The 12,987-nt window shown below is 41.8% G+C and overlaps 1 long non-coding RNA gene and 1 pseudogene across 1 annotated transcript in view; one reads left to right on the top strand and one right to left on the bottom strand.

The window, feature by feature from the left end:
- Window positions 1-11,985, bottom strand: part of LOC128312003 (uncharacterized) — a 31,057-nt gene extending 19,072 nt beyond the window's left edge. Inside the window, exons 1-2 of the long non-coding RNA XR_008290770.1 lie at window positions 11,684-11,985; window positions 11,220-11,380 (exon numbers count right to left, since the gene is read on the bottom strand). This is a non-coding gene — a long non-coding RNA (uncharacterized LOC128312003). The remainder of the gene's footprint in view (window positions 1-11,219; window positions 11,381-11,683) is intronic.
- Window positions 5,516-6,419, top strand: LOC106972046 (glyceraldehyde-3-phosphate dehydrogenase-like; annotated as a pseudogene).
- Window positions 11,986-12,987: the final 1,002 nt, after the last annotated feature.

The following is a 12,987-nucleotide window of genomic DNA, read 5'->3' as shown; positions in this document are numbered from 1 at the left end:
TAAAAAGCTAACTTCTTAGCAAATGATTTACAGATATTTCCTATGGATACAGCAGGTACTTTCTTTGTAAAATAGATGTTTGATGTTGAAAGAAGACCTAAGAGTATTGTTGCCTAACCATATAGTCATTCTCATACAACAGCTATAATTTAGTCCTGACTTCCTCCTTGGAATCATTTTCACGACCCAGGATGAAAAAAATACACCTTAACATCGAAGCTTTGAAAAATAACCAGGAAATTTAGTAAGAGTAGGGGGCACAAGTGATAAACTCACAACATCATCTACTTAGGCTAACTCTTTTCATTTGTACATAAGAATGAAATGTAATCTATTATATATAAAATATGAGAACGATATGCATTATAGCTCTCTCTCTTTAAGCTGTATCTGGAGAGGCAGTATCTGAATGAGATCAGTGCTGGAGGCAGGCTACCCTGTGAAATTTCCTGCACCACCATTTGAAAGTTGTGTGATTTGGGGCAAATTAGTTCTTATTTTTGTACTTCAATTTCCTTATCTTATATAATTTGGGTGATATTAGCACCTGTTCTATTGGGTCATTGTGAGGCTGACACGGGGCGACAGAGAGAGAATTGGGCATAGTCCCTGTTGTAAAGGAGGAAAAATTTTACCCATCTTAGGTTTCTGGCTGAGACTCTAATAAAAAGACAGATTAACAAGAGAAAAACATGGATGAGCATGGCGCCTACCATACTTTCCAGAAACTACTGGAAAGTAACTGAAAATGGCAGCTTAGACTTCCAGCTTAGGTAGCACCTTCAACAAAAGGCAATAACTGGGGCGCCTGGGTGGCTCACTCAGTTAAGCTATGACTTCAGCTCAGGTCATGATCTTGCCCTTCCCAAGTCTGAACCCAGCATCTCGCTCTGTGCTGACAGCTCAGAGCCTGGAGCCTGTTTCAGAGTCTGTGTCTCCCTCTCTCTCTGCCCCTATCCTGCTCACACTCTGTCTCTGTCTCTCTCTCTCAAAAATAAATAAACATTAAAAATTTTTTTCAAAAAAGGTAATAACTGTAAGGCAAAGAAATTCAGTTTTTGATTTCCCAAGTCAGCAAACTGAGGAAAGACAAACATATGAGAGAAGAACAACGGAGTAAGATTTGTTCACAGATTCCTCCAGTCTCTGATCTGACAAGAAGGTCTTCTATCCTCCTGGTACAGGGAAGGTATGGTTCACACGAGAGTTTTATCTCCTGCTTTCAGCAAGAAAAAGAAGGGTCAGACTTTCCTTGCACCTACTCTTAAGTGCTCTTAATTCAAAATAATCAAATATGCCAAAGTGGCATATTTTGGGTGACATATTCTGGTTTCCTTCACTGTCATACAATAGGACAGGATTAAGTGCTGGCAAGGAAGTAGAGTAATGAGATTCTTATCTTTTACTGGTAGGACTATAAGCTGGTGTGCCCACTTTTGAAAACTGTTCTTACTAAATTTAACACATACTTACTATATGACCCAGAAATTCTACTCCCAGGTATTGAGAGAAATGAAAAGTCCTATCCACCAGAAATGTTTTCATTACTGTTTAGAGCAGCTTTATTCTTTTTAATTTTTTTAATGTTTATTTATTTTTGAGAGAGCGTGAGTGGGAGAGGAGCAGGGAGAGAGGGAGACACAGAATCGGAAGCAGGCTCCAGGCTCTGAGCTGTCAGCACAGAGCACAATGTGGAGGTCAAACCCACAAACTGAGATCACGACCTGAGCTGAAGTTTAACTGATTGAGCAACCCAGGCACCCCAAGCAGCTTTATTCTTTTTTTTTTAAATGTTTTTTTTTTTTTTTTGAGAGAGAGAGAGAGAGAGAGAGAGAGAGAGAGAGACTGCCAGCAGGGGAGGGGAAGAGAGACAGGGAGGCACAGAATCTGAAGCAGGCTCCAGGCTCTGAGCTGTCAGCATAGAGGCTGACGGGGGGCTCGAACCCATGAACTGTGAGATCACGGCCTGAGCCAAAGTTGGTCACTCAACCAACCCAAGCGGCTTTATTCTTAGCTGAAAACAACCCAAATATCCATCAAGAGTGGAATAAATAAATTGTGATATGTTCATACTACTCAGCAAGATGAAGGAATGAATACCTGGAGCACACAATAGCATAGATAATCCCACAGACATTATTCTCATTAAAAAAGAAGCCAGATACTAGAAAAGTACATACTGTAAAGTTCTATTTATGTAACTTTCAAGAACAGGCCAAGCTACTTTTTAGAGATAAAACAGAAGTTACCTCTTGTAGAGTAGGAAAAAGGGACCTGAAAGGGCCACAGGGAAGCTTCAGGGGTGACAAGTGAGAGCAAAGGTCTACAGCTTAATTGGGATGTGAGTTACACAGGGACATAAATATCTATCAACGCTCATCAAACCATATTCTTTTTTTTTTTCAGTGTATTTATTTATTTTGAGAGAGAGAGAAAGAGCAGGAGCAGGGGAGGGGCAGAGAGACAGAATCCCAAGAAGGCTTTGCACTGTCAGCACAGAGCCTGATTCAGGGCTTGATCCCACAAACTGCAAGTTCATGACCTGAGCTGAAACCAAGAGTTGGATACTTAAGTGACTAAGCCACCCAGGTGCCCCTCATCAAACTATATTCTTAAGATCTAAGCATTTCACAGTTGTAAAAGCTAAGAAGAGTTCCATTTTACATCATCTCCTTTATTTAAAAAATTTTTATTTGACATTTATTGATCATTTATTTTATGCCAAACAGTTTTACATATGCTTTGTTACAAGTATTCTCCTATAACTTTATAATGAGTCTAAGATTTCGGTGTTATTATTATATAGAAATATATTATATACTGCTGGGAAAGCTTAAGTAACTTAACCTAACTCCCACAGCTACTAAGAGATGCTGCTAGGGTCAGATGTCTTATCACTTACAATGCTCTCCTCTCTTCCTTACTTCAGAACGAGCTTATGATTCAATCCCATAACTAGAACAGATCATTTAAAAAAATTTTTTTTTAATGTTTATTATTTGGGAAAGAGACAGAGAGCAAGCAGAGGAGGGGCAGAGAGAGAGGGAGACACAGAATCAGAAGCAGGCTCCAGGCTCTGAGCTGCCAGCACAGAGCCTGACACGGGGCTCCAACCCACAGGCCACAAGATCATGACCTGAGCTGAAGTCGCCCGTCTAAATGACTGAGCCATCCAGAGCCCCCAGAACAAATTGTTTTAATTGTAGTTCACTATTACATGTACTTTTAAGAATTATTTTTTTAATCTTGACATAATTTCAGACTTCTGACCTAAAGAACTATGAGATAACAAATGGGCATTGTATTAAACCACTATGTTTGTGGTTTTCTTACGGCAGCATTAGAAAAATAATACAGATGTCTGGCTCTTCTTCAGCCTGGGCATCAGCCACCGCCAAAGCCCTTCCATTCAGGATGATATGGTAACCCTCAAACAGCTAGTGCCATGCAATATCCCCACTAAATGTTAAATACACTTTTTGAGGGGCGCCTGGGTGTCTCAGTCGGTTGAGCGGCCAGCTTCGGCTCAGGTCATGATCTCACGGTCCGTGAGTTCGAGCCCCGAGTCAGGCTCTGTGCTGACAGCTCAGAGCCTGAAGCCTGTTTCAGACTCTGTGTCTCCCTCTCTCTGACCCTCCCCTGTTCATGCTCTGTCTCTCTCTGCCTCAAAAATAAATAAACGTTAAAAAAAAAAATTAAATACACTTTTTGAAAAATAAAAAAATATTTTACTAAAGGATCTTTTGGTACCTAGAAGCACAAAGCCATTCAAGCAATCCAAATGTTTTCAACCTTTATATATTGGGGCACCTGGATAGTTCGGTCAGTTGAGCATCTGACTTTGGCTCAGGTCATGATCTCGTGGTTCGTGGGTCCAAGCCCCACATGGGGCTTTGCACTGACAACACAGAGCCTGCTTGGGATTCTCTCTCTCTCTCAAAAATAAATAGAGAGAGTGAGCAGGGGAGGGGCATAGAGAGATGGAGAGAGAGAATCCCAAGCAGGCTCTGCATGGTCAGTGCAGAGCCCAACACAGGGTTCAAACCCACAAACAGTGAGATCATGACCTAAGCCGAAACCAAGAGCTGGATGCTCAACCAACTGAGTCACGCAGGCACCTCTCAAGCAATCCAAATTGAAGGGAGTTTGTTGTAAGAATATCAGAGGAGGGGCACTGGGTGGCTCAGTCGGTTAAGCATCCGACTTTGGCTCAGGTCATTATATCACGGTCTGTGAGTTCAAGCCCCTCGTAGAGCTCTGTGCTGATAGCTCAGAGCCTGGAGCTTACTTCAGATTCTATGTCTCCCTCTCTCTCTCTGACCCTCCACCCCATTCATGCTCTGTCTCTGTCTCAAAAATAAATAAACCTTAAAAAAATTTTTTTAAGAATATCAGAGGAAATCTCATGGACCACCACCACAGGTAATGAACCTAGTCATTACACAAAAGAAAAGGGATCGAATAGCATTTCTGGAAAAGGTTTCCCTCATAGCTTCAAGCAAGAGTAGAGTGAGAATAAGTATAAAATAATGTCAACAAATTAGTTAAAATTAAATGCTTCCTTTCTCTCTATACTCTGCACATTCATGGCTCATTTGATATAAAACCTTCTATAAATTTGGTTATATAGGAGCTATGCAATTCAAGCTTTTAAAAAAGATTTAGCATGGTGATGCTGGTGGGAACCAGAGGAGAAAGGATGTGTAGTACCTTGGATGGAAGTAGAATTCACAGGTCTTCATGACGGATGCGGTGTAGGGGTGAGAGAGAAAAAAAACCACATGAGAGTCCTAGGATATTAGCTCCTCCATAAGCTCCAAGAAGATAAATACCAAATCTTTATTTTCCTTACCCTTGTATCTACAGTATTCAACACATAGTTTAGTGTGAGATATTTGTTGTTCACTGATAGAAAACCACTATGTATTTTTTTACTAGAATTGTTTTTAATTTTAGAGAGAGTGAGGGCACACTCACAAGCAGGGGAGAGGGGTAGGGTGGGAGAGAGAGAGAGAGAAAGAATCTTAAGCAAGCTCTATGCTCAGCATGTAGCCCAATGCAGGGCTCGATCCTATGACCCCGGGACCATGACCTGAACCAAAATCAAGAGTCTGATGCTCAACTGACTGAGCCACTCAGGCGCCCCTATTTTTGTTTTAACTGAGGGACTAACATGATCATATTTAGGATTTAGATAGCTAGCATTGATAGGGGAGAGGATGAACAAGGCTGAGAGGTATCTATCAAAATCCAGTCTCCTTTTCTTCCTGAGAATACAGCTATACTAGAGTTCCCAGCCGCTATTAAGTTAGGTACAGTTATGCAAGCATGCTCTATCCAAAGCAATGTGAGATGCATCAAACCCACATCAGTACACATTAGGCTGAACCTTTTTCTACTTTCTCTTTCCAGCAGCTGCAATATGCACATGGTGACCCTGCCTCTACTGCACAAATAAAGAAAAGGTCCTAGCAGTTGACAGAAACGCAAGATGGGAGAAGTTTGGATCCCTGAATCACTACATAGAGGAGAGTTACCTGCTGACTTAGAAACCTACTCTGAAATGAGATGAGAAATGAACTTATTGTTCTTTCAGCGGTCTACTTTTTTCTGTCAATGTAGCCATCCTTATTAATGCAGGGTGCTAGTGCAGAGTATGTTGTGGAGTCCGCTGGGGTCTTCACCACCATGGAGAAGACTGTGGTTCACCTTAAGGGTGAGGCCAAGAGGGCCATCATCTCTGCCCCTTCTGCTGATTCACTCATGTTTGTGATGGTCATGAACCATGAGAAGTATGACAACTCCTTCAAGATTGTCAGCAATGCCTTCTACCAACTGCTGGCTACTCTGGCCAAGGTCATCCATGACAACTTTGGCATTGTGGAGGGGCTCAGGACCACAGTTCATGCCATCACTGCCACAGTCTTCTACTGTGGACAACCACTCTGGGAAGCTGTGGTGTGATGGCCAACAGGTTTCCCAGAACATCATCCCTGCTTCTATTGGAGCTGCCAAGGCTGCCGGCAAGGTCATCCCTGAACTGAATGGGAAGCTTACTGGCATGGCCTTCTGTGTCCCCACCCTTAATGTATCAGTCATGGATCTGACCTGCTACTTGGAGAAAGCTGCCAAATACAATGACATCGAGAAGGTGGTGAAGCAGGCATCGGGATGCCCCCTCAAGGGCATCCTGGACTACACTGAGGACCAGGTCATCTTCTGCTATTTCCACCTTTGATGCTGGGGCTGGCATTGCTCTCAATGACCACCTTGTCAAGCTCATTTCCTGGTATGACAATGAATTTGGCTACAGCAACTGGGTAGTGGACTTTATGGTCCACGTGGCCTCCAAAGAGTAAGAGCCCCCTGGACTACCAGCCTCAGCAAGAGGAAGAGAGAGGCCCTCAGCAGCTGGGGAATCCTTGTCCCAACTCATCCCCAAACACACTGAGAATCCCCTGACCTCCAGTTTCCATCCCAGACCCCCTGAAGAAGGGGAGGGGCTTGGGGAGTCCTACTTTATCAGGTACTATCAATAAATGATACTGTATCCAACAGAAAAAAAAGTAAAATTTTAGCTATATTTTCTCTTCCCTCCTCACACTATCAACTAGTGTGAATAATAAAATTACATTAAAATGGAGCAGGAGGGAGGGTTTAGATCTTTTGACTTTTGCCTGCAATTTACCTGAGACAATTGCCTGCACCTATTACTCTATGGTTTATTTCCCTCTTTCCCAAGCATTAAATTGTGTTCTCTTCAGCCTGGGTCATCCAGGAGGGTTAGAAGACTGGCTGATATTTATAGGTGTGCCCAGTGTTTGCTGGAATTTTACTTCTTATCTAAAGATAAGCTGAAAACATAGGATATTTAATAAGAAGAACTCAATATAATAGAAGACAAAAAGAAAAAAATTGACATTTGCTAAGAGTGATTACATGCCAAACCCCATGTGGGAGTCTACTTAATATCAAGAGTTGTTTGTTAAGTAACTCTTAACCTTAAGATTATAATTCATATTTCCTTGTTTGGTGTAGGAAATTTTATCTGTTCCCTGTGCATGTTAAGGGAAATTAAACTTAAATTTACTCATTAATCTTGCAATGTTTAGCTACTATGACTTTATAGATCTGGTTATAATTAATCAATATAAAGGACTATTTAGACTATCTTCAGTTAAGGAAAAAGGCACTTCTATTCCTTTTTAAATCAGTTATGATGTACATAAAAATAAATGGCACATGAGGTGCCCAAGTGGCTCAGTCGGTTAAGCACCTGACTTTGGCTCAGATCATGATCTCATGGTGCGTTGGTCTGAGCCCCGAGTCTGGCTCTGTGCTGACAGCTCAGAGCCTGGGGCCTGCTTCAGATTCTATGTCTCTCTCTCTCTCTCTCTGCCCCTCTTCCACTCACACTCTGTCTCTCTCTCTCTCAAAAATAAATAAACATTAAAAAAATTTTTTAAATAAATGGCACATTATAGAACTTGACTTTTTTTTTCTGTGACTGTTTCCTGAGCCCACAATTCTCTCAGCACAATAAACTTATCTATTAACTCTTATTTGAAAAAATTTTAATGCTTATTTATTTTTGAGAGAAAGAGAGGGGGGGGGGGTGAAGAGGGCAGAGAAAGAGGGAGAGAGAGAATCCTAAGCAGGCTCTGCCCTGTCAGCACAGAGCAGCCCAGCAAGGGGCTCCAACTCACAAACTGTGAGATCATGACCGGAGTCAAAATCAAAAGTCAGTCACTTAACTGACCGCATCACCCAGCCGCCCCTAACTCTTGTTTGAAATGTGTTTAATTATTTCATCACAGAATCCTCATGGCAAGTATGTTAATAAGTTAAGAATGTTGCCTTTCAATGAAATTTCTGGGTCAAGTGTTACCTGGGCTATGCTAATGTAAATGTAGCCCTTTTTTTTTTTTTTGCAAAGGACAAGGTACAATTAAAATATTCACCATATTTAAAATTTAAATGTAGCTTGAAAAACAACCACCCCTAAACGTAAACTATTCCTGCAATAATTTTCCAGTGCCTCCCTCCTCAGACTAATAATAGCCACATTAGCACATCTCTGAGACAGAAGCATCCTGAGTTCTTTCTGGTTTCTCTTGGGGATTACAGTTTCGTGTTTCACTTAGGAACCCATTAACCCACCTACATTACAGTATTTTCACATTGTCATCACTATTTCCAGTTTCTTGCACGTCGCGCAAACATGTTCATGAAATGAATAGAGGACACCTATCCTAAATCGTAGGATTTTGATCTTCACAAAACATTCATATTTGGTATATTTATCAATACCTGATTTCAAGGCCTCTAGGAAATATTTTCTGATGAATACATATTATTCAAATGGCAGCCCAAAATAGTGAATTAAAGAAATCAACATTCAAAGTAACTTCCAAAGGTGAAAAAGAAACTTGTTAAAAAGTTCTTTTTCGAATCAATATTTCTAAGAGCTTCTACCTCTAATTTTACATCTCTTCCATTTTGACCTTCTCTTTCACTGCCTTCCCTTAAGGGGATTAGCATCTGTAACTGACAGAAGTAATCACGTTGCCCAACCTTAACCTGACCACTCATAGATAATAAGGTCAATAACCAGCCTTATTGGGGCGCCTGGGTGGCTCAGTCGGTTAAGTGTCCGACTTCGGCTTAGGTCATGATCTCGCGGTCCGTGAGTTCGAGCTCCGCGTCAGGCTCTGTGCTGACAGCTCAGAGCCTGGAGCCTGTTTCAGATTCTGTGTCTCCCTCTCTCTGACTCTCCCCCCGTTCATGCTCTGTCTCTCTCTGTCCCAAAAATAAATTAAAAAAAAAAAAAAGTTGAAAAAAAAAAACTTAAGTAGTTGTATTCCATTACCTAGAAATTATAATTCTAGGATACAAGATATTTTTAAAATTAGCATGAATGACTAGTTATGTGATTAAAACACACACACATATTTTAAGTAAAGAATGATCACTCACTGATGAAGCCTGTACTACTTTGGAATCATTAAGTGAAAATAACAAAAGTTGCGGGGTGCCTGGCTGGCTCAGTTGGTAGAGGACCGACTGATGCTTGACCTCAGGGTTGTGAGTTTGAGCCCCATGCTGGGTGTAGAGATTCCTGATAAATAATAGCAAAAGCTTACAATTTTTTGAGCACTTCATATGTACCAGGCACCATTCTAAGAGTTTCACATGAATCAACTTAATTATTCTGATAAAAATCATTTGAGGAAGCTATTATTATTGTAGTTTCACAGACTCAAACTGAAGTCAAGTAACTTGGTCAAAGTTATATAACTGGGACTCAAGGGTGCAAGAGCACTTGGCTCTGGGGTTCCATACAGTCCCACGTTCCACCACTCCCTGCTGACAAAATCCAAAGGCAGAGATACCAGCAGTGGTAAGGAATTTCTTCCTGTGAGGCCAACACCTGGGAAGACAGCGGGACGAGGCTCAAAGACTGCCTCCGAAGTGCTGAAAATACTTCCAGGTTTATGTAAGGAAAATGTGGGGCAAGGGTCGTTGGGTACGTGCAGGTGGGCAGAAAAGGTCTGGTCAGATCAGTGTCTTGGGGTCATTCACAGTAGGGTCTTGCTGGCCCACGGTGGTCCCTATTGCTTGAGGGGTAGTTTTGCCTCTCAGGATCCTTTGCCTGAATTAAGAGATAAGCTGGAAAGAACTAAATGAGAAAGTACCGACTGAGGAGAGGACCAAAGGCTGAGGGCAAAACGCAAGCTGACACCCCTAGAAACCTCCCCCACCACACACACTTAAGGTGGGACACGTGTAACATTCCTCAGACACTAGTGACTGCCTAAGAACAAAGGCGAGGGGAAACAAATGGTGAACCGATAAAGATCGAAGTCACGTAGGACATGAAACTGCACTATAGTTTGTAACTGTCTTAATGATTTACCGGAAAAACACAAACTTAATATAGACCCCCAGACTCCATTTCCTGGAGCCCTAATGTCACTGTCACCCCCATAGGATAGAAAACCCCATAAAATCAGTCACTCCTCACAATCACAGTGTGGCTCTTTCTGCCCATGGGTCCTGTAAAAACACCTTTTCGCTCTATAAAAACGTCTTAGGAATTCTTTCTTGACTGTTGGGCTCCATGACCCCTCATCAAAGACTGAGGTCAAAATAGAGGTAGGTAGTTGAAGTCCTCTTTCAATTACATAGTTTGTAAGTGGAGGAGTCAGAATTTCATCCCTGGCCATTTGTGTTTGAGCCTGTGTTCTTAACCAGTATTGTAACACGCCTTTCAAATAGCATTTACACACTTGTTTTGAAACTGAATTACTGAGGAATTTACAACATTCAGTTTGGCACCAAAATTAGGACTGAAAATGTAATCATGTTAAGAAAAGAGAAGAATTTGTTTTAACAGCAAAACACCAAAATTATCTCTTATCATCTCCTCCTGAACACCCTTATCTCTTGCCTACAGCAAAAATATCAGTCAGCACTCTTTTACACTAAGCCCAGGTTAGGCTTCAGGGTCCTCTCAGTACAACATATGTGGTAGTTGGGACACAAGAGGAAACCTGTATGCTATGTCTAGCAATACACTAAAACAGGCAGTTTCATATAACACAAGTGTATGTGACTTTCCAGTCTTTTTCCTTTTTTTCCACAGTGTATCTTAGAGAAAATTTGCCAGTCCAAAACAAGTTGAGAGGTCACTGCTTCCGTTACTGACATCCCCATTTAATTGTACATTTGACCATTGAACAATGCAGGGGTTAGGGGCGCCGATCTGCCCCTCCCCAGTCAAAGCTCTGCATATAACTTTTGATTCTCAAAACCAGCCTACTGTGGACCAGAAGCCTTACCGATAACATAAACAGTCAACTGACACATTTTGTATGTTACATGCATTTTTTTTAAACATTATTTATTTACTTTGAGAGAGCGAGCAAGCAGGACAGGGGCAGAGAAAGCGAGTGAGAGAGGGAATCTCAAACAGCAAGCTCCACACAGTCAGCACAGAGCCTCCATTGTGGGGCTCAAACCCACGAATTGTGAGATTATAACCTAGGTGAAGTCAGACGTTTAACCAACTGAGCCACTCAGGCCCCCCTGTATGTTACATGTATTAAATACTGTATTCTTAAAATAAAGTAAGCTAGAGAAAAGAAAATCTATTAAGAAAAAGCTATTAAGAAAAAAGCTATTAAGAAAAAGCTATTAAGAAAATCATAAGGGGGTACCTGGGTGGCTCAGTTGGTAGTGCGTCCAGCTTGATTTCAGCTCAGGTCATGATCCCAGGTCATGGGAATGAGCCCCACTTGAGGCTCAGTGCTGAGCATGGAGTCTGCTTTAGATTCTCTCTCTGTCCGTCTGCTCCTGTCTCTGCTCACGGTCTCTGTCTCTAAAACAAAAATACTTTTTAAAAAAGAAAAAAAATCATAAGGAAGAGAAAATACATTTGCAGTACTCTACTGTATTTTTCAAAAATATATATATATATCACGTATAAGTGGACCCTCACAGTTCAAACTTGGGTTGAACAAGGGTCAGCCACATTACTGCTTGGGGTCAAATTCTCTGGAAGCAGAGACTGAAACAGGAAATGGCATGCATGTGGTTGATTGAGGGAGTGCTCCCAGGAGTCAGGGAGTAAGGAAAGCAGGATAAAGCTGGAGAAGTAGCTAAGCGAGGATGTTGTCTCTACCTGTTCACACCGTGGAAGCAGGAGCACAAATTGCCACCAAGTATTGATCCCACCTTGAGGCAGAAGAGCCAGCTTTTTGTACCCATGCATTGGGTCAATTATTGGCTGTGGGTTGCACCTGGGGGTGGGAGGCAATCACTCCGGGAAGCAGATCCCACTTGGCCAAGAGCAATTCTCTGGAGAAGGTTGCAGCTGTGAGCCCTAGCAGCCAAGATTCAGCAGCCTCGAATGGGTGTGCTGGCCAGGTGGAGGACCTGCGTGGGCACCAACGGTGTTGACTACAGAGTCCTTTAATATTTGAAATTTTGTCCATGTGTGTATAGAACCTGTATATAAACAAGAAATGTTAGGGGCGCCTGGGTGGCGCAGTCGGTTAAGCGTCCAACTTCAGCCAGGTCACGACAGCCAGGTCACGATCTCGCGGTCCGTGAGTTCGAGCCCCGCGTCGGGCTCTGGGCTGATGGCTCGGAGCCTGGAGCCTGTTTCCGATTCTGTGTCTCCCTCTCTCTCTGCCCCTCCCCCGTTCATGCTCTGTCTCTCTCTGTCCCAAAAGTAAATAAACGTTGGAAAAAAAAATTTTTTAAACAAGAAATGTTACATATATTAGCATCAAACAACGGGAAGAGCTGTGTAAATATGGCGTCTGAGCTTCATTATATCAAGATGTTAGAAAGAGAGGGTATGGAGAATCACTTGTGGGACATCCTCATGGGCAAGGCCTAGAGGAGATGCACATCACCTCTGCTCATATAAGGGTCAATAGATGGAAAATAAAAAAAAATTTTTAATGTTAAATTTTAAATGGGAAACAGACAGAACTTTCCCCATTTCCCTCTTCTTTAGCATTTCCTTTAGAAAACTTGAAACTGAATGCTTTCCCTTCTCCCAGAAATATATGTAATCTCTTTAAAAGCTAAATGAGCCTCTTGCCAGTTTTGCATTTAAGGAACCTCTTTCTCACAGCCACCTTTCTGAAATATGAACCTCAAGGAGCCTGACACCCCGTCTACCTGTTCTAGCCCAGATGCTTGACTCCGAGATGTGACTTCCCGGTTGTTGAAAAGATATGAGTTTTATTTTCCCATTGGATAAGGACAATTAACATGCATATATAAAAGGATGAGATTTCTTTTTTCTTTAGCCATTACCTGTGATGGGCATCGCACTATTGTTTAATATGTATTCAATAATAAAACTTTTTTTTTCTTCCTTATCTACCTTTGTAGAGGTGTTTTCTGGGTTGGCAGGAAATTTATTTTTAAATAAATTTAAAACTCAAAACTCATGTTCCATGGCTTGTATTC

This window comes from Acinonyx jubatus, chromosome D4 (genome assembly GCF_027475565.1).
Source record: "Acinonyx jubatus isolate Ajub_Pintada_27869175 chromosome D4, VMU_Ajub_asm_v1.0, whole genome shotgun sequence".
NCBI classification, from domain to species: domain Eukaryota; kingdom Metazoa; phylum Chordata; class Mammalia; order Carnivora; family Felidae; genus Acinonyx; species Acinonyx jubatus.
This window is presented reverse-complemented; position numbering and strand designations above follow the sequence as displayed.